This window comes from Anabrus simplex, chromosome 2, assembly GCF_040414725.1.
Source record: "Anabrus simplex isolate iqAnaSimp1 chromosome 2, ASM4041472v1, whole genome shotgun sequence".
In the NCBI taxonomy this organism is placed as follows: Eukaryota; Metazoa; Arthropoda; class Insecta; order Orthoptera; family Tettigoniidae; genus Anabrus; species Anabrus simplex.
This window is the reverse complement of record NC_090266.1, coordinates 873,005,838-873,032,329: the sequence shown is the minus strand read 5'-3', so window position 1 is coordinate 873,032,329 and position 26,492 is coordinate 873,005,838. Positions and strand designations below refer to the sequence as shown.

At 41.6% G+C, this 26,492-nt stretch overlaps 1 protein-coding gene across 5 annotated transcripts in view; it reads left to right on the top strand.

Annotated features, from left to right (window-relative positions):
- Window positions 1-26,492, top strand: part of LOC136863154 (uncharacterized) — a 989,332-nt gene that overhangs the window by 127,530 nt on the left and 835,310 nt on the right. The gene's annotated exons all lie outside the window — the stretch shown is intronic.

Genomic DNA, 26,492 nt, shown 5'->3' with positions numbered 1-26,492 from the left:
TGGTGTTGTTGCTTTCTTTTTTCATTAATCCCAACAACTCACTCCACTGCTCTACAAATTTCTTCCCTACTTCTTGTTTGTTTTGCATAGTTATCTCTTTCTGTTCCTCTATCTGCTTGTTAAGTCTTTCATTTTGTTTAAATAATTCATGTAACTGTTTGCTATGTTCGTCCATCCTTTTATTAGCTTCGACCTTGTGTTAATTCAATGCCTTACTTAATTCTCGTTTAATTTGTTCTACTTCATTTTTAATTTCTGATTTAGTTTGTTCCACATCTGTTTTAATTTGTTCCACATCTGTTTTAATTTGTTTTAGTTCATTTTTATATCAGATTTACTATCCTCTATTTTATTCAGCATTACCTGCATCATTTCAAGTAACTGAGTATTATTACTCTCAATGTTAGGGCTAACCTCCGCCTCGCCCTCCATCGTACTATCGTCCTTCGCTATCTTCGCTCCTATTATCAGTTTCCTCCTCTACACATTTATCTACCTCTTCCTTAGAATTACTTAAAGTATTACGCTTCAGCACGTGCCCACTAAGCAGCGTTATGTCTTTCTCCTCTTGCTCAGCCATGCTACCCCAAAATCAAACACACAAGAAAATTATACAGTGGATACACAACGGTTACCCCAAAAATACTGATTCTAGCCGTTCTATACAAGTACTTAATGATTTACGAGCCCCACACTTGCGGTGTCAATATGTCACGTACCCACTCAGCCCACAGATGTGTGACAGTATAATAACGTGGCGGGTCACATTAATAGTAATATAAATAAATGATATCTCATTGTTTCTCAATAAACAAAATCCCATGGGCGCCAGCCTTCATGCTTATGGCTTGAAAACGATAGTTGATAATTAATAATAATAATAATACTCCATAAGACTCAAAAACCTCCCAGGGGTAGGGTGACGGGACACTAACCATTAAGTACACTAACTTGGAACTTAAGGATCATTAATAATCATTTCATAAAATACAAATTAAAACACCTATTTATTACGATGAAAAACGTGACGTAACGGCGTATTAACGAAATCTGAACTTAGGGAAGCAAAAGAAAAATTGAATGTAATTAACTCTAAGAAAATGAACTGTTGCGCGAAGACTTGCAGTAACTTATGCCATAAGCTCACCATTTGTAGACTCTGTTGTCTTGAAGCTGATGAGCGATGGATCTCTCCTACCGACTGCCTCACTGTTGTTGGATTCCAGTCCAACTTATGCTTTTCCTGCCTTTAACACTTCCTACTTTACTCCTTATACAAAGTCGTAATGAGTCCAAATTTTAAATGCAAAACCACCATGGGTTATGTTCATGGAGAGAATACATTTGTATTCTTCCGTATTACGGAACAGTAGCGTAAGTAAATTCATAATAAAAGCTCCCCTCCCCTGTACTAGTCAAAACCGGTCTCCCGTTGACTACCTCTCGTCATTGAGATAACAAGTCCCAATGAGAGTAACTTTTGAGTAGTATATACTCAGATGCGAAGCGAACTAAGTTAACATCTTCTCCGATGTGCAGACGTAGAATCGTAGTAAGAGTGTCTTCCAAGAGTGTCTCTGTGTCTCAGAGTAAGAAAAAGAATGTCCGAATACGTGTGTCCTCTCCAGCTCTTGTCGGCTGGTATATAGCCGTCAAAAGTCTCCCTCCATCAGCCATATCACATGGTCCAGTAAGATTCGAGGTCTCATCCCTTCTCCTATGTATTGCTAGAAATCCATCAAGTTGCTTCATTACGTCCATTCACATAGGCTGAAATTTTCCGCTGAAATATAGCGTCAGGTAGCGAAGTTCGAAAAGTCGGCGTTCATAATGTTTCAACTGTCTCTTCAGAAGGTGGAGAGGGTAGTGTCTCCCGTAACATTGATGACGTACATTTCCTGGAAACGGGCCGAAATTATCCTGCTGACTCTGGTCACCTCACAACGGCTATTGGAAAATTTACTGCAAGCTATTAATATGAATGGTGATGAAATACTTTACCCAATATGTGGTTCGTTCAGAATACGTTATAGCCGCGATACAAAGAAATGAAATGATGTCAAATGGATGATTAAAACCCTATATGTACATATTAATTTAAAAATGACCTATCAGTGATTAAATATATACATATTATCAATTAATTAGACAGTTCAATAATTTATCACATGCTGTTATGTTCCAAACATCACAAGGTTGTACATATGAAGACGAGATAACGAGAAGCCAACAAATGCTGAGGAAGAACCCGTTCCCTGCTGTTCCTAGAAAACATACGCTCTACAATAAATACTCGACCTCAAGACAAGATTAACTTATACACTACAGCACAGTGATTAAAATTGACAAGGGAAGGATGCGTAGCGAAGAATATCCGACCTTACGATTGGCTGTTTGTATAATAGTAATCAACATAGGCGAAGTTATATTTGCGTTGGAAGAAATATATGGAACATGTGATATTAAGCCTCTCAAGGTTAAAGATCATTGAGCTGGTCGCTGTCGACAGTATGTTGATGGGTCTGTTTATTTGTTGCTTTGCGTCTGTTTCAAAGCTTGTGTTTAACTTTTTACGTACTGATATTTACAGGTGTCTTCAGAAGCTACCTAGAAATTGATGACGTTTAGCCTACTTAGACAAAATGTTGTGTCTCACTTTCGCCTCAAATGATATGTCACATGATCCTGAAGCCAACGATTCCGATGACAAATGTTTGGTAGAAGGTGATAGCCAACCAGAGAACGCCAAATATGAACTTAGAGATATTGACTATAAAAGGAAGGCTGTTCAATATTTGAGGAATTGTAAGCGGGGCGCACGTTCATTTTCGTCGGTGAAACAAAAGTTTGATCGTGTCGAAAGCACAAAAAAGTTTATGTTTGTGGGAAAAGCATGTAAAGAACGATGCGTAGTAAGGCAATATAAGTTCTAAAAGAATGGGTGCTTAGTCAGCATTTTAAGACGAGGTCATTGACCATTAGTTGAGTAGTAAGGCTATGCCGATCTTGCAACGAGGTCATTGACCCCTAGTTGAGTAGTAAGATAATGCAGGTTCTAAACCACTGAACGCGGAACTTTGTGTACAAGAGCAAGCCTAACATCACAGACTCCAATGGAGGAACTAATTGGTCAGGGAATTATCTGGGGTGCTTTTCGAAACCCTAGGTGAGGTTATGACGTCGTACGCATACGTACGAGTAGGAAAGGTCACGGATCCGTTACGTACGAGGAAAATACCAACCTCACGGCCGACTTTGGAGGAGCCGAATCGGACGGCCCCCATGGAGGAGACACAAATCGGTTCGTTGACCTGCAGATGAGGTTAAGACGTCATTGTGACGTGCTAACCTAACCTTGTGAACCAACCCTAACTTAGTTGCAGGAGTCCAACAGGTGGTTGAGGTTATGCTGCGTTATCCTAACCTCGTTACGATGAACGCTAACCTAACCTCAGACGGGTTCCCCTTGGAGGAGCCGAACTAATGAGGTGAATTTTAGGTGTAGTTAACACGTGTGTTAACCTAACCTTGGCCACGAACGGTAACCTAACCTCACACAGGCTCTTTGTCGTCTCCCCCCTTAGTGTAGTGACGGAACTGTGACATAATAAGCGCGGGCGATTCAAAATGCATGCTTATATGTAAATAACCGAACGCGCAGGCCTTCTCCTGACGGAGCTGTAAAGTCACAGAGTGACAAATGACTGTCAGATCCCGCTACAGACATATCAGTGCACTATCGCGACTACTTCGTGAGTTACCGGACGATTTAAAAATGCATTCCTATCTTTACACACCCAAACGCGCAGGCCTTCTCCTGACAGAGCTCTGACGTCGCAGCGTGGGTGATTTTAAACGCGGACTGCTGGCTTAGGGTGCATGACGTTACAACCTGACATGTCTCTATTCCTCCATCCGTTCCTCTACGATGTTGTGTTTCTGATGAGATGAACCTGTTAAAATGGATTTTTTAATAACCGCATACCCTTACTGACGTTAACCTCAACAGGAAAGATAATAAGATGAAATGAATGACATGATATATGATGGTAGAAATGCAGACGGTAAAACCCGGTAGTGGCACACAACCTTCTCCTATCGAATAGCATCGAGGGGTCTGCTCAAGGCTTTATGTCTCTATCCGACGGACAAATAACTATCAACACTCCTCCTCCTAAACGCAACTATTATTAGTTGAGCAAAATATTTAATAGGTGTGACGAGACGAAGGGATTGCAATAAGAGTACCATTTTAATGATAATGAAGTATTTATTTTGTAATTATTTACAAAATGAAACAATCTACTACCAGTAATACTACAGTTGTTGTTATATCGCCTACAAAGTTGATGTACTCCTTAACATCTTACTGTGAAGCGGTAGCATGCTTCCAAAACTGTACTACCCCCTGCAACATTAAATTACAGAAAATATTTACTGTTTATGAAATTAAGTTGTAAAATATATTATACAGCGCATGTTATGCTTCACGAAGATGTTGATGCAGTTCTTACCTTGATGTCATCCATGTGTTTAGTTCCTTTTAGAACCATTATCAGGTACTCTAAAGGGGAGAAATTTCATGCATACGCTGTTACAGTTTTCAGTCTACGGATTAGGTCCATCCCAATCGATGTGATTTACACTTCGATGCTTGTAATGTCGTCGACAGCGTCTGCATGAAATTACATTGATTGATATCTTACTGTGGAGACATAGGATATCCCAAAAAGCATCTACGAAAGGAGCAGCGCACGTAGATAAAAGTCCTGGTGCTAAACACGGAATGAGATGTTTAGGCATCTGATATAAGGTTCTATGTTTATAGAACATCTTAATAGCCTGACTTACTTGAGTAAGGTAAATAATATGTAGCGTATTAGTTTTACTGGTAGGCGAACAAAATGTACATTTACAGTTTTGTTTGTTCACAAGACGATTGTCTGTAACCGTGTAGTCCTTTTCTTCTTTCCGATCCACAGTGTACGGTGTAGCATCATCCACTAATAATCATGATGAAGGGCTATCCTTATTTATAGTATTGTAACAATATTCGTTAGTGGATGGTAAGTGACATCACTCATATGAAAAATAAGGTAATACTCTGTTGTGTTAGCAGGAGTATTTTCAGATGTTTCAAATTCTAAACGAATATCGACAGGAGATTATTCGTGATAAGAGCAGTCTATAACTAGAATCGACGCTTTACATCTAAATTCTTCAGGCGAAAATAGCGGACGATCTTCTTTCTGATAATATGATGATTGGAATTTACAAAACATATCAAAGAGCAAACCAAATTTACCTTTCTCAAAGTGAATGTCCATGATTTCGTAGGGATACGTAATTCCGTTGAGATATAGTCTAATATTTCTTAATTTACAGTGATCAAACTGTGAACTATCATTTTCATGGTTGAATTTACGATGGGTTTGATATCAACAAATAATATACAAAGGCTTTTCAGAAAAAATGATGTTTAAACAGCCCAGCTATGCTCGTTCTTACGTGGTAACACAAGATACTCATGCAGCTCCCAACTTCGAAAACGTATAGTTAATGTTGTATCATTTTCTACAATCTTGAGCAATCGAAGTTTTCTCGATCAGATAATGTTACATGTGGAAACATCCACAATATACAACTAAGAGTAATTTTAGAGTCCACTGGTGATTCTGTTGCTTTAGGAGAATTGCATTAACTTCGATAACGGATCATAATTAGCTCTTGTTTTGCGTTCATTATAATACGTCTAAAATCATCAGCAAAGCTCAGAATATCCTTTAATTGTAACACACCAGAAACCGTACCGTCCTGATTAATCATGCAGTTGTTATTAACTTTCGGACACCATCCCGCCATCCGTAAATGATTACTTTCTTCATCACTATAAGAAGGGTAGAGTTTCATTGCTAAACCATGGTTGCTTACCTGTAGTTGAGATGTTTTTGGTCCACTTCCATCTTCTTTATCTACGCGTCCTTCAATATAAGAGTAGCTTTCGTGTGGTAGGGTGTATATATCTTGCTGAATAATGATAAAGCGTTTTTCATCATTGTCATTGTGTATAATGATAAAAGGTTGATAAGAATGAACTACACATCCTTGAGTTTCTACTGTGTTCATAACGTCTAGCATTTCTCCCATTTTGTTGTAGTAGCGTATAACCTAAAATCTAGGAGAATGTGCTTATGGTCATGGGTTAACTCGTTGAGTCTTCGCAAACATGTAATAAATCTCCTGAATGTACACCGTGTTTTATAGTTTTTCCCTGCTGTTTTAGATGAAGTTTGTAAGCTATATATGTGTGCCGATGTACACTAGTGAGCTGATTATGTTTATTCACAAGCCTAAGAGTGAAGTTACTAATGTGTTTTACAGACACAGGATGATAAAGAACTACTGAAGGTTTCTCACGAATAATAAAAACCACTTTCCCTATAATAATAAAGTCGTGCAGGACGTGTGATGGTCATTGATTACTATAGAAGTCTGTAATAATATTACAACTGACGTTTACATGATGATCATAGAAGCGTGATCTAGGTTGATCAGAATCATAACGTACGTTCGGTATGAGCTCTCTTGGTGATCATCCAAGCAATGGTACAATTGAATCAGGTTGTGATTTGAAGTCAACCTTTAATGAAGACTCAATAACGTATTTATGTGTGATGTTGCTCAGAGCAACTGAGAACTTGTAATTATTATTACTCTCATCAGCATACTGTTCAGTTAACACTATTTTAATGTACTTATGAATATCGTCTACTGAATAACTACCTGACGTTAGCGTTAGCAAATACTCATCGTAATAGAACTTGTTTACGCCATCTTGCACATTATAGATTTCATTGTAGCTTTCAAACGACACAAGTCCAAGACTATGTGGTTGATGACCGAGTTCGATGGGTGGATTAAAGTAGACGGTTGTTTCGGGTACTTCCCCGCGTACAGCAACGTTCTTACACCGTTGGTCATCACGTGCACTCTGATGCACTTTGTCTATTGTCTGGGTTTGATATAAGAACATAAGACATAATCGTCCGCATATGCGTGTATTGAATTTTCGCATACGGTTTCTATGGTAAACAATGTCTGCACTGCTTCCTAAATAATGTATGAGCTCAAAAGGAGGAAGTAAGTCTCCACAGCTATCGAAATACCATACTTTTGATTTACGTTTTACTTAGACAACGCAATGAGATCCAGGTCCGTGACTGTTGTCTATGTTAATTACAGCACTCTCACGCTCACTTGAACGCGCATATACACTCCCCTAGAATAATGAACTCCTAGTTGTTTAGCAAACGTACACACTCCTTAAAGGGTTAGAGCTCGAAGAGGCAGTGCATTCGGTAGAAGATTTTGGAGATATGTAGAAGCCAAGCCCCTTTTTGTATGCCGCAAGCTTCACGAATACGCTTTTGCCTCGTAATGCAGTTGCCTCCATTGTCTTTTTATGCCGCTCACACTCCTTCAACTGTTTCTTCGCTTCTTCTACAGCCTTAATAGTCTTTTCTACTGCACTAGCGTCACCCAGCATAAACCCTAAAGCTGCTATTCCAGCAAACAGTGCAGGAAGAAATCCTCCCCGTTTCGGTACAGGAATAATTCGTGCACGTTTACATAACATTGATCTGCACATTGGAGAAATTATCCCCATTGCTGCGCGTAGTGCCTTAGTAATGGCTACTCGCGCATTGTATTCCTCTCGGGTAGCTTTCCGTGCAGCCTCTACAACTTCTTTCCATCCAACAGTTTTGGTTTTCTTCTTCATAACGATTGGATGGGGTTGCTTCAACATTTCTGTACACGACTTTACTCGTCTAGAGCGATTTATGAACTGACAGTTACTTGTTGTTTCCTTTGATACATATATATTACTATGGGCTACTTTGTTATTCAGTTATCATGAAGATTATAAAGCAGCAAGACACACTACCTGTTAGTGACATAGTGCCACATCTCTTACCTAGTTCTGGTACAACTACGAAAAGACGACATGGAACGTTCTTTCCTTTTACAATTCGATGTATTATATCTGGCCCATCGGGATACGGGAAGACAAATCTTTTACTCACACTCCTTACCTCTTTAAATGGCAAATGCTTCGAGAATATTTACGTTTTCGCAAAGTCACTCTATCAACCGCTATATAGTACTCTACAAATTGTAATGCCCGATCTGGTTAAAGATGGTTTGAAATATTTTCAATTTAATGCACATGTGCAAGCACCATCACATGATGATGTGCTTCCCAATTCTCTTATATCCTTTGACGATATCGCTACAGAACAGCAAAACGTTATTCGTGCATACTTTAGTATGGGACGACATAAATATGTAGATTGTAGCTATTTATGTCAAATATATTCTTGTGTGCGTGAGCATTTGTTACGCGACAACGCTAATACGAGTATTCTTATGCTTTTTCGGCAAGATGAACGCAACATGTGACATGTGTATTACGATCATCTTAACATTGATATGACATTCAATGGCTCTAAACGTATGTGTGCTACATGCTGGTCATCACATCGTCAGGGCTTTCTTGTTATTGATAAAGAACGTGATGTTAATTATGGACAATCAAAACCCTGCCAAAGGCTTCTTCGGACCGATCAAGTTAAAGAGTTTTACATCAAGGATTTTCCTACTTACCTCAAGTTACTTGGCATTCATCACTACTCTACGTACAGAAATCTCAAGGCAAGTGTTGTAGAACGCTTTAATCGCATGGGTTTTGATCATTTTATATGCATCAACACAGAGTTACGTACTCCACTTTGTCAAAGGCACCATCATTACAACATCCAGCAAAGAGATGACACAACCTATAATCCATGTTCGAAACAATGTTCGACGAAAATTTAAAGAACTAAAATGTATTCAAGCAGTCAATGATTTATTTTTGAAAACGAAACTATGTACACCACTGAAAGAAATTTCCAATTCTACTTTATTGCCCATGACTACTACAAGTTATGTTTCTATGCAAACGTCTCATGATAAAAAGAAGCAAGAACAAGAAAATCCTGAATAAGAAGAAGAAGAAGAAGAAGAAGAAGAGAAGCAGGATGAGAAAGAGTAGAAGCAGGACAGGGATGAAGAAGGTGATGAGGAAGAAGAACTTAACAATACTGCACCATCTAAGCGACTTAAGTTTTAACTACACATGTTTTTGCTGAAACACCTACTACATCAACTCAAGATCTAAATGCTTTGTCTGAGGTTATGATCACACCAGTGTATCGTAATCAGTTTAAGATTTTTATTCAAAATACCTATGTATCTTTCTTTGCTCCTTATATAGAAAAATACAGGACAAACTGACACAGCCTAGGGTATTCGCTATGAAGACGAATGTTTCTGGATAGGTAATGCAAATGTTGATATTAATGCCACAGTCTTATCGTTAAAGTTGTTACCTATAAACCTACTAATGGTCTCTTTGAACTTGATTTCACAAGATGACCATAAAAATATAAAGCAATACTTTTTGCTACTAACGCAACATGGCGTAATTACAAGAGGAGAGAAGCTGTAAATGTAAATGAGAGTCGCAAGAATCGAGAGTTTATTTCCAAGCTGTTCCCGTCACATCAACCGACTGCACGTGGCCTTCATGTAATCTGCAAGACTTTGTTGCCGTATGTAGACGTAAGATACTGGAATGACCCTAACTTACTCGGAGAACGAATAAGAGCTTCGTAAGATACTGTTCACACAGGTCACGAATTAGAAATTCCAGAAATAGAGAGAATTACTACATGCGGGTATTATTGAGTAATTGCTCGTCATGATAAGACCTCACCCGTATGATTTAATATGCCTCTAGTATCTACTTACTGTCACCGATGTGTATTCTAAGTTTGCATTTCCACATCCTGTGCGTTCTAAGACAGCAGCTCAAGTCAAGACGCGTTCTGAACAATCAACACGCTACCCAAGACTTCTTCAAACCGATCAAGATAAAGAGTTATCAACAAGGATTTTTCTTCTTACGTCAAGTTACTTATCATTCATCGCTAATGTACGTACAGCAATCTCACGGCAAGTATTTTACAACGCTTTAATCGTACACTCAAGTTAATGAGGTGGCGAGAATTTACAGTTCAAGTTTCTTATCGTTGGATTGAACTGCTACCTAGTCTCGTGTCTACCTACAACGATACACATCATCGCACTATCAGCACAAAGTCACGTCTCGTTACTAAGAATACAACATGCTTAGACGCAATTCATCTTTTAATCAAAAAAGCTTATCCGCGCCGGCCTCGCTTTGGAAATGGTGATTTCGTTCGCATCAGTAAAAACAAGTCTATATTTGCATAAGGACACACACCAAACTGGAGTACAGAAATTTTTCAAAGCAGGAGTGGTAAGCTTACTAATCCAGTTACGTACATACTTCGCGATCTTTCATGACAGCCTATTGAAGGAGGATTCTAAATCGAAGAACTGGAGAAAAATATTCTGGTCACTATTTAATCGACCGTGTTATTCGTCGTTGTGGAAATAAACTGTACGTCAAATGGCTTGGTTTTAATAACAACATCAATTCATTGATTAATAAAGCGGGGTGTACTTTAAAACTTGTTTTTTAAAATTCTGGAACCTCTACCTCTCCTTTCTTCTACTGCATAAGACATGTTTAATCTTGAAAGTCAATATTATTACTACTAGTTAATTTTGGACATGGTGTAGGATAGGATTAATATTAAAAAATCAAACAACTCCTGCATTACGTTTCACAAATCGTATTTATTTTAGTGTATATATATTTCTCCTTCTTCAAGTAAATCTGTTCTGTCCTTTCTTACATAGATTATTTCTACTGTCTTCCCTGTTTAGTGCCACCACCCAGTAACAGTTTTCCTTTCATCACACCGGCAACGACAAGTGCTGTTATCTCCTCAGCAACTGTAGCATTAGGTGACGACACATGCTGCATAGATTTACGATACAGATTTTCATCAGCTACTCGTCTTAGTTTAGGATTGTTTTGACGATAAGCAATGTCTTGCTCTTTGCAGGCAGCATCCAACGTATTAATACCAGGATCACAATGTGCCAAGCACACATCACGTCGAGTTCTAGATGTACAGTACCGGTAACTGTGAAGATGATGCTCAAAAGGAAGAAGATCAATCACCTTATTTATGAGTCCATGCCCAGCATGCTTCCTCGCCTTTCTCCCAGCACGTCTCTTCAGCTTTTTCTGCGATAGATTGCTTACTCTTTTCGCAGCCGTGATAAGTGTTTATAAGCTAAGACAACTCGTTAGTTTTAGGTCCGTTATAGAGCTTAATGAGTTGACATGTACGGCACTGTCTCACTGAAGGTCTCCTAGCTAAACTCATTTGTTTATGATGTAAACTACGCGTTTGAAGCTGTGACAAAACAGGATCTTTAGTCTACTCACGAGGCACCTTATCCCACATCTTTTTTACAGCATTCTCTGCTACACTGACCAAAAACGCCTTTGGTAATGGATTAAACTCTTCTTCAGTAAAAGTGTTTAGTTTCTTTTTGCAAGCATAAAACTTTACCATTGCCTTTTTAACTGTGTTACACTTAATATCAGATAGAAATGACATGATGGCTTTACTCTGCAAATGTTACTTTCACACTGTCGTCATTTCGACCCTCTAATTTACATATGTTGTTCACCTCCCGGCATGCACTGCGACACAACCAATCAAAGATCATGCACACACGGCGTGAAGATTGTTTAATTGTTTCTCCACTATGTTCCTTGAGAAGAGTTTTAAATGATGGTCATCCTAATTCATGCATGTCGATAATTTTACATGTTGATCGTACCCACGCAACCATTCCTTCTTTTCACAGCTCTTTAAAAAAACAAGATCTGCTCTTGACAAATGAGCGTTCATGATCATAGCTAGAAAGCAATAAGGTATTCCTTTTTCTTCCCACTGCAGACCTAAATTTTTCTATCCATTGTGTCTACATTTTGTATTCAAACAGTAAGGGAAGGTGAGATGAATACTAAACTGATGAGTTTTGGCGCCCACAACACAGCCATCTCTTTGAACACAAATTTGTTGGCGTTCACTTTAGAGTCTTGTACATCAACTATTAATGTTCTTGTCATGATGGAATAAAGCGCTCTACTCTTATCATAATATATTAGAAACTAAAGAAAATATCTTCACTTATAGCATATATAAAGGCTTGAGTTTAGTAGAGAGTGGCTTTGATAACGAACAAGTCTGACGACGTGATCACCGCATATTAAAACAGTGTGACCTTAGTATGGCACATGCTCAGTCCCGCTATTATATAACTACACATGAGGTATGTACAATGTGTTAGATTCGCAGCTCTGTTACGAAATTTAAAAAGCGGTACAAGGCCAGAAACCGAATCAACTCTGGCACAGGTGCTCAACTAAGTAGAGGTGCATTTGGCCGTCGGATGGAGGCGTAACGCCTTGAGAAGACCCCTCGATGCTACTCGACGGGAGAAGGCTATGCGCCACTACCGTGTTTTACCCTCTCCCTTCCTACTGTCATATATCATGCCATTCACTCCATCTCATTATCTTCCCTGATGAGGTTGACGTCAGGAATTGCATGCGGTTATTAAAAATTCCATCAAAACAGGTTCATCTCACCACAAACCCAACACCGTAGAGATACAGGACAAGGAATAAACACACGTTAGGTTATAACTTCATGCACCCTTAGCCAGCAGTCCGCATTTTAAATCACCCACTCTCTGACGTCTCAGCTCTGTCAGGAGAAGGCCTACGCGTTCGGTTATGTAAAGAAAAACATGCATTTATAAATCGCCCGCGCTTATTACGTCACAGCTCCGTCACTACACCAAGGGGGCAGACGACAAAGAGCCTGTGTAAGGTTAGGTTACCGTTCGTGGCCAAGGTTAGGTTAACACACGTGTTGACCACACGTGCAGTTCACCTCACTAGTACGGCTCCTCCAATGCTAGCCCGTCTGAGATTAAGTTAGCGTTCCTCGTAGCGAGGTTAGGTTAACAAGCTATAACTTCAACTACCGATTGGACTCCTCCAAGCAGAGCCTATGAGTGAGGTTGGGTTAGCATTCATGCGTTAGGTTAGGTTAACACGTCCTAATGACGTCTTAACGTCATCTGCAGGTTACCTAACCGATTTTTGGTTCCTCCACGGGCGCCCGATCGATTCGGTTCCTCCAAAATAGTTCAGTGAGGTTAGCATTGCCCTCGTACGTAAGGGGTCCATGAGCTTTCCGACTTGGCTCCTCCATGTGGGCCGTCCTATTCGGTTCCTCCAAAGTCTCCCGTGAGGTTAGCATTGCCCCCGTACGTAAGGGATCGTTGACTTTCCGACTCGGCTCCTCCAAGGGGGGCCCGTCCCTTTCGGCTCCTCCAAAGTGGCCCGTGAGGTTAGCATTGCCCTCGTACGTAAGGGTATGACGCCATAACCTCACCTAGCGGTCAAAAACACTCCAGGTTGGCCAGTGAGGTTAGCATTGCCCTCGTACGTATGCGTATGACGTCATAACTTCCCTTAGGGAGTCAAAAAGCACCCCAGATCATTGCCTGACCAATTAGCCCCTCCAGTGGAGTCTGTGAGGTTATAGCTTGCTCTCGTACGCAAGCTTCCGCGTTCAATGGCTTAGAACCTGCATTGCCTTACTATTCAACTAGGGGTCAATTACCTCGTTGCAGGATCGGCATAGCCTTTCTACTCAACTAGTGGTCAATGACCTCATGGGAATATGCTGACTCAGCACTCATTGCTTTAGAGCATACTTGTGCTACAGTGGGACGCACTGCAACAAACTGAGGAAAGAAAAATCTATTTTGACCATTAAAATAATGAAATAATTCAAGATGTAAAAATAATGTTATTGTCCCACTAACTACTTCTTTAGGTTTTCGGGGAAATTCACGATTTGACCATCCATTAGTGGGCTATGCAAGTTGTTCATGAAGCACAATGCGCAGGGTTTGAAGCATGCCATATGTAGGTACGTAACTTTAAGAAGCGTAATGGAATTTTGTCGCGGAAAATAACATCTGTAACGACGATAAAGAAGACCAGTAAAGAAGTGGAAACCGTGACAGCAGCAGAAATACTCGTAGAATTAGTTATATCTGTTATTGAGTCTTACGGCCTCGAAAAACCTGTGTAACAGTGATCAGTGTGGACTCAGCCTGGATATGTGTACTGAAGGACATTGACTTTAAAAGGGGGAAAGTCATTTATTGCAGAAGTGCAATCTGTGGTGTCACCACCAACAGTTACACCATAATGCCGACAGTTATTGCAAAAGGCGAAATTATGGGGCATTTATGCATCATTTTAATGGGGTCGAAAGGTGTATTTGGTAAGACGATGAAAAGTAACATGTTTCTTGCATGAAAATATTCATGTTGGTTGCACTATGTCCAAAAAAATGGATCTATACAAGTGAACGGATGGATTAATGGCGTATTTAAGCAAAATGCACCGTCCGGTAAAGTTCCACTCATTCAGGATTCCTTTTATGGACATAAATCTATACAAAATGAAGATACCGTACAGCTGATGATGATCCCTCCTGGTGCCACAGCTTACTGTCAACCATCTACGTGTTTATTGAATGGAAAAGCGTTGTATGTAGATTATCTGACACTGCTCGATTATTGAATTTAGATCTATTTTGGCGCAGAGAAACACCATCTTGGCCGTTCGGTTAGGGGCGCGTGGCTGTGAGCTTGCATCCGGGAGATAGTGGGTTCGAACCCCACTGTCGGCAGCCCTGAAGATGGTTTTCCGTGGTTTCCCATGTTCACACCAGGCAAATGCTGGGGCTGTACCTTAATGAAGGCCATGGCTACTTCCTTCCCACTCCTAGGCCTTTCCTATCCCATCGTCCCCATAAGACCTGTCTGTGTCGGTGCGACGTAAAGCTTATAGCAAAAAAACACCATCTTGAAAATTCTACCTCTGACGTTTTCGGCCCATGTGGCAATAGGCCTGGTACAGAATCCAGTACTTGTCCAAAATTCTGGGAGCCTTTTTTAACATCCTGTGCAATACTGTTTTGAGAGCGGTGACCTAAAATGTTCCTCTTGCCCTTGTCCTCGCTTCTTTAGGTGTGGTTGGTGTAGAACCGCTGTCAGCATTTCTACCACGAGCATCACTGTTGCAGAAACTATAAGGAGTAACTTCGTGTGTAACTTCCCTTATTATGCTGATTAAAATTATTATTATTTTCGTCACAACAATCTTATTGTATTGCCTTTATTGGCCGACAGTCAACACAGGAATTAAATTATTTCTCTTAATGCCACTACATAATTTACGCGACGTGCTATGCTATTACTAACGAAATAAAAATGATCAGGGGACACATCTCTGATTTGGATTGCACCGAACTCCGTCGCACCTTTAAAATCATTTTTGCTCGGCCGTGTGGCTCACCATCTATAACTTAGCTTCCCGCCGATTCAATCAGCATATTGGGCCGACACCTAGTTGGTAGTCAGCCTCCCCAGCACCATGTCTAGCTGCGTGCTCCATGACATCTATCCCGCCCTCTCTGACCAGGACTTACTTGCCAAACTCCAACTGGCACACTTCCCAGCCCGAAGCGTCTTCTCAAGGATACTGCAAGACTTCGTTCCTACACGTCGGGTCCTGCTACATCTCCACTCAGCTGACGCCGTTTCACATTTTACCGCCAGCGGAATCTACTTGGACAGCCAGATCCACCGAGTGACATCTTGTCCTTCGTACTTTGCCGATGAAGCACCATCACAGTGGACTCCGTCCCAACCATCTTCCTCTCATTTCTACACAACTCCCATCACCACCACCATCAGCACCACCATCACCACTACCGTCACAACGACCACCACGCCCTCCATCCCTCTCTATCCTTCTGTCCCGGTCACAACTGTAATAACATGTCATCCTTCTCCTCTCATGACTTCTTTCCTCCCTGTCTGCCCTATCCCTGAAGGACCTCAACACCAGAACCATCCCACTGAGACATCTCCGTCTACAGCTGCAGCACTGCCTTCGTCACCACCATCTACGCACGCCGCCGACGCAGCAGCCTCCGCCGCACTACCAGCCACGCAGTCCTCATCGACCTGTCATACCATGTACAGTTGTGTGATACGCGGAGTGGATCCTGCTCTCTCAGCTCGAACGATTCTCCAGGAACTTCAAGCCGAAGGCGTCCCAGTCCGTTGCGTCTTTCGGATCAAGAACTCATCCGGGCCGACGTATATGGTCCGCGTACACCTTCCAAATGCCGAAGATGTCCAACGACTTACTGCCAATGGAGCTTACATCTATCGCCATCGTCATAAAGTTGAGCCCTCTCCCCCCCCTCAACCTATTCGCCAACATTTCAACCCACCATATTGCCGCCCCCGGCTATTTCCTCCCTTCCAACCTAGTCCACCCGTCTGCCCACGCCTTTCCCCACCTAGTTTCTTCCATCAACCACCTCCAACGCTAGATACCATCCGACACCTCATCACTTCCCTTAACAATATCACAACAATTCTGCAACTCCTCACATTCCATTTCCACCCTGCTACATTCATTTAAACTTCACTCCTAGAGCACAATTCCCATCATTCCCAACTCCCCAGCCAAGAAGACCCACCGTTATTTCACCATGAATTTTCACATCGCTATACCCATCTTCCTCTTCTATCACACCTTCTACTTATTTTCCCTTCTCCCGACCCGAGAGATCGCGACACGATCTAGGGGGCCCGCCCCGCCTTTCGACGGGGAATGAAAACCTCTCAAGCAAGCAAGCAAGCAAATGATCAGTCATCCTCTTCGTATGCCCACGATTTTTTCGGCTGGGTGGCGCTCTTCTATGCTATAGCTCAGTCGGCCCAATAACAATCAAACTGGCAGACGCCTAGTTGGCTGTCGCCTTCCTGCTCTACAATGCACTCGTGTCTTATAAAAAACGTGGACAAAAAGTTCTCTCCATCTGTTATTCTCCAGGACTTTCGCGACAATGATATCGCAGTTTACAAGGTTCTCCGCCTCCAAGATACTTTATCTGGACAACCCTCTCCGGACATTATAGTCTTCTCTCGTTATCCAGACGTACCTGAGGCATTCATCGAGAATGAAATCATAGTCTTTAAGGAATACCGTAAAGCGGTCCCTACTCCTGACCATATTTTAAAACAACTGGCCTCCGATCGTATCTTCCCTATCAAAGTCACGCCTCCCTGCATCGCTCCGTCTACTACTACCATCACTACTTCCGTCCATTCCTCGCCTACTATTATTACTACTACTACCACCACCGTCACCACTTCTGTCCATCTTTCCCCGTCTTCTACCTCCATTATTACGTATAGCCATCCCTCTCCTCACATGTCCACACCTATCACCTCCCTATCTACGACTCTAGCCAGTCCCCAGCTGCCCCCTGCCCACCTCATGGATACCACCGCCGCAGCTCCGCCACTCTCCCATGGCCATGAAGATGCCTCCACTCCAGCTAGACAACTGACTGAACCTCCGAGCTGCGTTATCCGTGGGATTTACCCTGCCGCCACCGAACGTGATCTGCTTCATGAACTGCAACTGGCAGGTGTTCCAGCTCGTCGGGCGTTTCGCATCTTTAATAACGACGGCCCGACTTTCATGATTCGCCACCAACTTTCATTCGCTGCCGATGTAGACCATCTCATCGCTACCGGCGTCCGTTTCTGCAGACGAACATATCGTGTGGAACCTTCTCGCTCCCCACCTCACACCGACAACCCCCCCCCCCTCGTAACCTTTCTCCTAGCTCTTCATCTGCCCTGCCACCCACCCCACGGCCGCACACCGTCAACCTACCCGCTCCACAACCAACTTTCCTATTACCCCGTCCCCAGATCTTGGACCTTCTTCGTCTCTTTGCCACTTCCGTCACCAATATCACCACCACCCTATACTACCTTCTCTTGCAACACTACCCTACTCCTTACTACAACTTCCTCCCGCACCCACACATTCTCCCATCTCAATACATGTAATACGTTTATGTAATTGTATGTAGTACTTTGTCAAAATGCGCGCCCGAGATACGTGAATACAAATAAACGTCCCGCTCCTTCTCCTTCTGGTACTTGTAGGGGTTTGCTCGTGCGGGGTGCATTGCGGTCCCTCCCTGGGTCCCGGCTTGTTCTCGCGGTGCCTCTGCGCCTCATTCACTAATCGGCTCCCCTCTCGGGTATGTACGACACATACCTTCTACGTGTTATTTTTGACATAAATGTTCTTTTATCTATGGCCGAAGAGCTCCTTAGTTGAGCTGATGGCCCGCTTTCCCTCTTAAAGGGAAAGAATTGAAATAACCGACTTTTTGCTTATGCTTAATGATCAGTGCGTCGGTAGATGCAGAGTGGGTTGTTGTGGCCCATATGCTCTGTACTCCGACCGGCCAACCGAGCAAAGGAAAGTTGGCCACGGCTCTACCGTGGCTCTACGCCTCTGCATTCGGGAGACGGTTCTGGGGCACAGTGCCGGACTTCACGCCTCGTCCCACCCGTCGGCTGTTCTGAGAATGGTTTTCCGTGGTTTTCCATTCTCCTGCACTAAGGCGAATGGCGGGACAGTTCGGCCTCCCACCCCCTCACCTTCAACGCACATCATCTTCACCGTAACAAATCTCCCGGCCTGAGAGAGACGGCGTCACCGTCTAAGAGGCCCGCCTCCCCCTTCAGGGGAGGAATGAAAACGGTTAGTAGTTAAATGATGAGTGCGCGGTCCCCCCACGAGTAAACCCAGCACGCGCCGCAGTCCTGCATAGCCAAGCGTTTCAGTTTAAACATACGAACTTTAACACTTTCTGTAGGTCGCGTAAGTTCATTTCCAAAAGAAATATTTTGGCCATTGTGTTATTTTAGGCTCATTTGACGTGTGTGCAAAATTTACGTAAGATCCGTGATTCCCCGGTACGCGTCCTTCCCTTGCGAGTATTTATATACCTCCTAATAGGGCCTATCTTAAAAGGCTGGGGTAAGAGGAGCAAAGAAGTTCGACAGAAAGATCTTTCACAAGATAGGCTAATGCGCCCGACGGTTGTTGGTGGACAGAATAAATTACAAGGAAGAGAAGAATTGTCCCGGGAGAATGAACGAATAATGTAGTCTACGACTAAAATTCTATCTATATCGCGTATACCGAAATCATTTTATTTGAATTCTTAACAACACATCTAAAGTTTCGGATAAGTACTCAAATGGATTGATCTAAATTGGAAAGATATTTCAGATCGATAAAAGTACGGATAACACTTTGATAATTTCAGGGGCTTTCTCGAAAAACGAAAACAGAGCTGCGGATGGATATCAGGTTATTTCGTTGCCTGCATTCCAAGGAGAAAGAAAACTAACTGCTGAGTATGAATGAAATGAATCTGGGCTGCAAGAAAGACTTCAAAAAACGAAGTAAGATCTACTTGATGTAGTCTTTCATGACGCTAAAAGAATAAGGCACCGAGCTCGATAGCTGCAGTCGCTTAAGTGCGGCCAGTATCCAGTAATCGGGAGATGGTGTGTTCGAGCCCCACTGTCGGCAGCCCTGAATATGGTTTTCCGTGGTTTCCCATTTTCACACCAAGCAAATGCCGGAGCTGTACCTTAAATAAGGCCACGGCCGCTTCCTTGCACTTCCTAGGCCTTTCCTATCCCATCGTCGCCATAAGACATATCTGTATCGGTGCGACGTAAAGCAAAATAGCAAGAAAAAAAAGAAAAGAATAAGGACGAGGATTAATATACAAAGCAAGTGGCTGCTATGGCTATCAGCGGGCATGCGGGAGATAATCGGTTCGAACTCCACTGTCGGCAAACCTTAATATGGTTTTCCGAGGTTCCCCATGTTCACAACAAACAATTGCCTGAACTGTACCTTAATTAAAGCCACGGGTTCTTACTCCTTGCCCTTTTCTATCTCATCGTCTCCATAAGACCTACCTGTGTCGGTTCGATGTAAAGCAAAATTGTAAAAATAAGAAAGAAAAGGGAGAGAAAGAGAATTCATGTGTTTAATGTCTCCTAATCTGCAGTGCACCTTAAGAGACATCACGGTGCCGAAATCTGACCGGCAAAGAGATTCACTAACGCACCTAAACAATCAACTGTCGCTGTGGGTGGAGCTAATGAAGAGGAAGTGCAACTGGGTGACTATCCTGAACTGGCACTAGTTTCATATTACAGCACTCTTAAATACCGACCGATAGCATTCGGGTTCCATTTCGTAAAATTCATGAGTAAAGGAGAACAAGTAACCCGTTACAGTACTCAGATGGTAATTAAAACTGGCTTGAATGACTTTTCCCGGTCAACTTGTTCTGCAAGACTTCAGTATTTTGTCACTCTTTCCGTGGTGAAAAGTCATCCAAGGGGCTGACTTCCTTCAGATGCAGTGTTTCCATTCCAAATACATATCTACTTATCTCGCTAGCGCATGTTTATGGGTACAGATCATAGTACATGCATATATAGTATGCGATAACACAAATGACTACTTGCTCGGTACAGGCTTGTGGCGAGGCACGGATCCCGGAGTGACGTATTGTGGTACTTGCAGTCACGTCCCAGTTCTTGAACAATAAGTCGCATGGTAAATGATGTTGAGAGCTGGAATGTTAGTTACACTGTAACAAGAGCTCACACTGTTCTGACCGAGCTCGATAGCTGCAGTCGCTTAAGTGCGGCCAGTATCCAGTAATCGGGAGATAGTGGGTTCGAGCCCCACTTTCAGCAGCCCTGAAGATGGTTTTCCGTGGTTTCCCATTTTCACACCAGGCAAATGCCGGGGCTGTACCTTAATTAAGGCCACGGCCGCATCCTTCCACTTCCTAGGCCTTTCCTACCCCATCGTCGCAATAAGACCTATCTGTGTCGGTGCGACGTAAAGCAAATAGCAAAAAAAAAAAGAAGGTACTCATACATTTGGTGCAGTGTTGTTTATACGACTATGGGTGTGCTTGTTGTAAGACTGCCAAGACTGCCAAAATCAGAATTCAACCATCTAAATAATAAAAGTACTACGTAGTTAAAGTCAACCAAACTGTTTCATAGACATCTTTCCAAGTATGCTAAACATAAAGTCAAAATGGTCATCCGATCCTGTCCCATCTCACTTCAACGTTCAGAGATAACTTGAAAACTGACAAAGTACTTGAAAAATAGGAATTTACACACGCATTTTTGATGACTACAGCAAGAATTACCGTGGAAGAAAATCAACGGAAATTCAGCGGGTAATATGAAAATATATTAAGTCTAGATGGAAAGTGACACTTAGGATATAATAACAAGAAGAACAAGCACACTTCTTCATTACAGACACTTATGCCTTTCAGCGTTCAGTCTGCAAGCCTCTGCGAATTTACTCAACGCCGCAACAATACTATATTTGTAACTACAGTAGTTCTGTAGCCTCGTTTATTTCTATGTTTACATCGTTAGAAACTGAATTTAACCATCGTCGTCTTGGTCTCCCTAAACTTCGCTTCCCACCATAAGGAAGTAAATTATTCTCCTAGTTAGCCTATCCTCCTCCATTCTCCTCACTTGATCCCACAACCGAAGCCGGCTCATGCGTACAGCTCCATCCATCGAGTTTATTCCTAACTTATCCTGTTTCTCCTCATTCCGAGTACCTTCCTGCCATTGTTATACCTATTTGTACCAGCAATCATTCTCACTACTTTCATGTCTGTTATTTGTAACTTAATAATAATAATAATAATAATAATAATAATAATAATAATAATAATAATAATAATAATAATAATATGTTTAAAGTGCCAATAAAGTATTTGCACTTTGGCCGAAAAGATTTCTGAAGCTCCGATACATACTTTTATTTTGCTAGTTGCTTTACGTCGCACCGACACAGACAGGTCTTATGGCGACGATGGGACAGGGAAGGGCTAGGAGTAGGAAGGAAGCGGCCGTGGCCTTAATTAAGGTACAGCCCCAGCATTTGCCTGGTGTGAAAATGGGAAACCAAGAAAACCATCTTCAGGGCTGCCGACAATGGGATTCGAACCTACTATCTCCCGAATACTGGATACTGGCCGCACTTAAGCCGATACATACTCGCATGACGTTCTCGGTCCCCCAGAATCGGATGACCAAGATAACCCAGTAAATCTACGAGTGCGATGATAAGTTGTTTTGTTAGCTGTCGTTGTCGTCATGCTATTAAGCTGAACAAAATGGGGAGATCGTCATCGAACTCAGTGTTACAGTACAACTAAGGTACTAAGCCTTAGAGGTTGCCTCAAGATGTTTCATGGCTGCACCTGTTTTTGGACCGCGAGAGAGATTTTAATTCCCTCAGATCCTCCGGACATGTTGGGTGAGTCTCATCCACCACGGGATGCACCCGATTGGGAAACAGGTGAATTCCAACATCAGAGAAAAAGCAATCCAGTACATAGAAAACTTCATGAAATGGGGGCCAAAACTGGACTCAAATATATATTTGAAAGACGCAGTATACGAATGGAAATAAAGTGGTAGACCAAGAGGCCTTCAAATTCGATAGGAGCTGAATCAGCATTTTCCTGCGGATTTCAGGTTACATCCATGGTCAATGACCCTTGACGTCATCAAGGTCACGGACGTGTGATATCATAACTAGGGCAAAGTTTTATAGGCACTAAAAATACCCTAGATAGGCAGGTAAATGTGCACTTAAAATCGCAAAATAGGCACTAAGATGGCAAAAATAGGCACTCAAAACAAACTCGAACATACAATCTCCTTAGCATTTAAAATGACTCAGCATATGTGAATCATGCGACTTCGTTCTCTGCTAAAGGTTTTACACCAAGGAACAAGTGGTCACCAAAATCATGAAAACACAACCATACTGATTATTATTATGAATACAACTGCGTACACTTATCTCTTCCAGACAATAATTATCTCAACAGGACACTTCAAATGAATCTTAGTCAGCATATTATGTTAAAAGCACAACCAAACATTGTTCCAAATTTTGAATAGTAAAATTTTGCCTGTTGTCTGCTAATATATTGTTAAATTGAGCAAATGACGTATCCACTTCACACGAGGACAATATGTAAGAGCTGCTATGTCTCCTGGGGTGAAACCTGGAGGTGGTGCTACGTCTTTCCCTTCGAGAACAGCAACAATGGCCAAAGCATCCTTTCAGCCGGGATTCCTTTGCATTATACTGTGAATTTGGCACCTCTCATCCTGCCGCTTTATTTCAGTGGGTAGCTGTTCAAACATGGAAGAAATGTACGCGAGACCGCTGAAAATCTTGGGGTTGGCCAGTGCAGGGTGTAGATTCAAGGCCAGCTCGTTGTAAGCAGAATTAGAGGAGAGAAAGTATACTGTTGTCATTTAATCACATTTATGTGCCTGTTTTTGTTAGCTACCTGCAAGGAATGCCTGCTTTCAGCGGCTATCTGGTAAAGAAAACTAACAAAGTAGAGATGGGTTAAAAATACGATTTAGAAACTTAATATTTGACGTTTTAGGCTCTTAACACGCAAATATCTTCATAATAGGCATTAATGCACGCAATAGGCATTTATTGGCAATTTAAAAGCCATGTATTTCCTTCGCAAAAAGACTGAAGCAGATTTTAGGCTTATGAGACTACAATTTTAGATTGAGGATGAAGATAGGAATTTATGACGAAATCCTCGCTTTAATAATAACCTAACCTAACTACATTTCCCTAACCTCTCACGGTGATAACGCGGCCTGCTGCGCTTTTCCAAGCTAACCTTCATGTACACGCAAGCACAGAAATGGTGTCCGGGCATAAACAATCAACACCGCCCCACTCCAGTACTGAAAGGAGGGGAAGGAGTGAAGGGGTAATATTGAAAGCCACTCCAGTACAAAAAAGTAGGGGAAGGGAGTGAACCGTTAGTGCTGAAGCCACAGTGTGTGTGTGTGTGTGTGTGTGTGTGTGTGTGTGTGTGTGTGTGTGTGTGTGTGTGTGTGTGTGTGTGTGTGTGTGTATTGCTATATATCCATCACTGTGTCCATTTAGATTACAACCGTCTTGTAGCAGGCTGTCTACCTGTAGCAATGCGTTAAGCGAGGGGTGATGGACGCCATACTTTGTTTAGGTCGGGACACCATTTCTGTGCCTGCGTGTACGACTCACTGTTCTTGCCAACTGGTTTCATCGAGCTATGTTATTTGGCAGTGTCACAACATGCGGAAGTTACTTTCGTCCTTATGTTTTGCACAGCAGTGTAAATACATAAAATTGGGAACAGTAAAGTAGTACTTATTTAAGGATTTGAAACCATAGCTTCTTGTAAACTCTAATTTTAGTCTGACTAAGAAAGATGTTTAAATAGGGTTAGATAAAATTTGCTTCACTTGACGAGAAACGAAAAAAATGTAGAGCAAAACATGTAGAGCAGATAAGACGCTGCTGCTGATGATGATATTAACTTATGACTGGTTTTTTACGATTATTTTGCTTGTCGTGTATCTTTTTTCCTTGTTGCGGCCCATAATGTCCGAGAAGTAGTAACTCTCTTCAAATAAATAATAAAAACAAGTGATAATTTTATGTATTTGCGCTTCGCCCAGTACAGTAGATATGATGTACACGATTCCAACTGTCATTGAGACTGTCACTAATCAACAGATATCAGCTATGATATTCTCTGAAGACGTATAGGAACAGCCAAGCACGTTTCCTATAACTTCAATTCAGTTCAATTGAAAATAAGGAAGACAAAGGACAATATAATAGAGGATAGAATACAAGTATTTTTCCTTTTACTCAAGGTCTGCATGGAGATAAGGGTGAATCCGATAAGTGGGTAGAGATATAAAAAATGAGCAGGATCAATTGTAGGATGTGCGGTACTTTTATAATATATTTCTAGTTAAAACAATGTTTAGAATCAAATTATGTGGTTCCCATAAACTAATTTTAGTGACACTTGACATGGCCGGCCATACACCTGTGATTGTAGCAGGGATGGGTGGAGCACTATATTTTCTTGCCATGGGGCCCAACATGGCACATTTTCTACTGGTTGGTAGGCCTCGAGATGCAATAACAGGGTGATGTGAGGAATGATGAGTATATTCATACTGCTATACTGGCTGCGGATAGAAAATGGAATTTAGCTCGATATAGTTGGTTGATATGGTAAGGTAATAAAGTTGTTGAAATGGTTGGGTCGCCATAAGACCTATCTGAGTCGGTGCGACGTAAAGCAACTTGTAAAAATAATGGTTGGTAGAGGAGTGTTTCATAAAGCTTCGACTGATGCTGAGTAAATATTCTGCAAGTAAGTATTAGACGATTCAATTCAGCTATCTCATGAGGGTCAGTCGTGCAGTTCGGCGATTCAAGTGCTACTTAACGAAGAATAGTTCTCAAAATTCATTCTAAATGGCTGAGACATGAAAGTGTGACAGAAACACATCAATGAAAGTTAACTTCAAGAAACAGGGTAACTGAGAATGTTTAAATAATCTCATGTTCAGTTGAACAAATAAACACATAAGAACATATTTTACGTAAGGTTTAATTAAATAATTGTAATGAATTAATATTCAGGTTAACTCGGACTAAATATAATTATACGAAAGCTGCTTCGTTAACGCAAAATTTAATAATGTGACGACATGTCAGTGGTGCAGTTTGTTAACAATAAGCAAAATTGTTAATATCGCTAGGTCTGAAATGAAAAATCGCACAATCATTAACTTAACGTCCTTAAACTAAACAAAACAAGCATGCCTAAATGAAATGCCATCACTAGTAGAGTCTTACTAAATTCTATCAGCCTCACCAACATTGAGTATAACTTGTAACTCAAAAATAGAATAAGTTCAAACCGACAAAACTTAACATAAACCCATCCAAGAATAAACCTACAATACGGGACACTTAAACTACTATGACCTACAAACACAAACACATGAAAAACAATGGTCACTTATACAACGTAGATTAGTAGTAAGAGACATTCACTGTCAGTGGGAGACGTGTAGAACTATCTCCATCTGACCACATTATGCAACACTAATTAGGCCCGGTTTCATCAACACATGTTAAATATATACTAACAAGTAGTTAGTTAATACGGAGTTAGAAATTTAACATCTTGTTAGGTTTCTTGCGTTTCATCAAACTTTTCTTGTGAAATGTCAACTAATCGACTGTTAACTGTCCCAATATTGCGAACTGGTGCGAATCAAGGAGGCAGTGATACGAACATGCTGTTTTACAGCGCGCTCCGATGCGCTTTTGTTTGAGCACAGCTGTAAAGTATGGCGCGTGAAGTGAAACGGAATCGTAGTTCTATATCTTCCTCCTTCGAAAAAGAGTTGTTAATTGAATTAGTTACTAAATATATATAAGTTATTGAGTGCAAGCGCACAGATGGCTTGACAATAAAAGAAAAGGACGAGGCGCGGGAAAAGTCCGCAAGGGTTTCAATGGGGTAAACAGATACTTTTTTTTA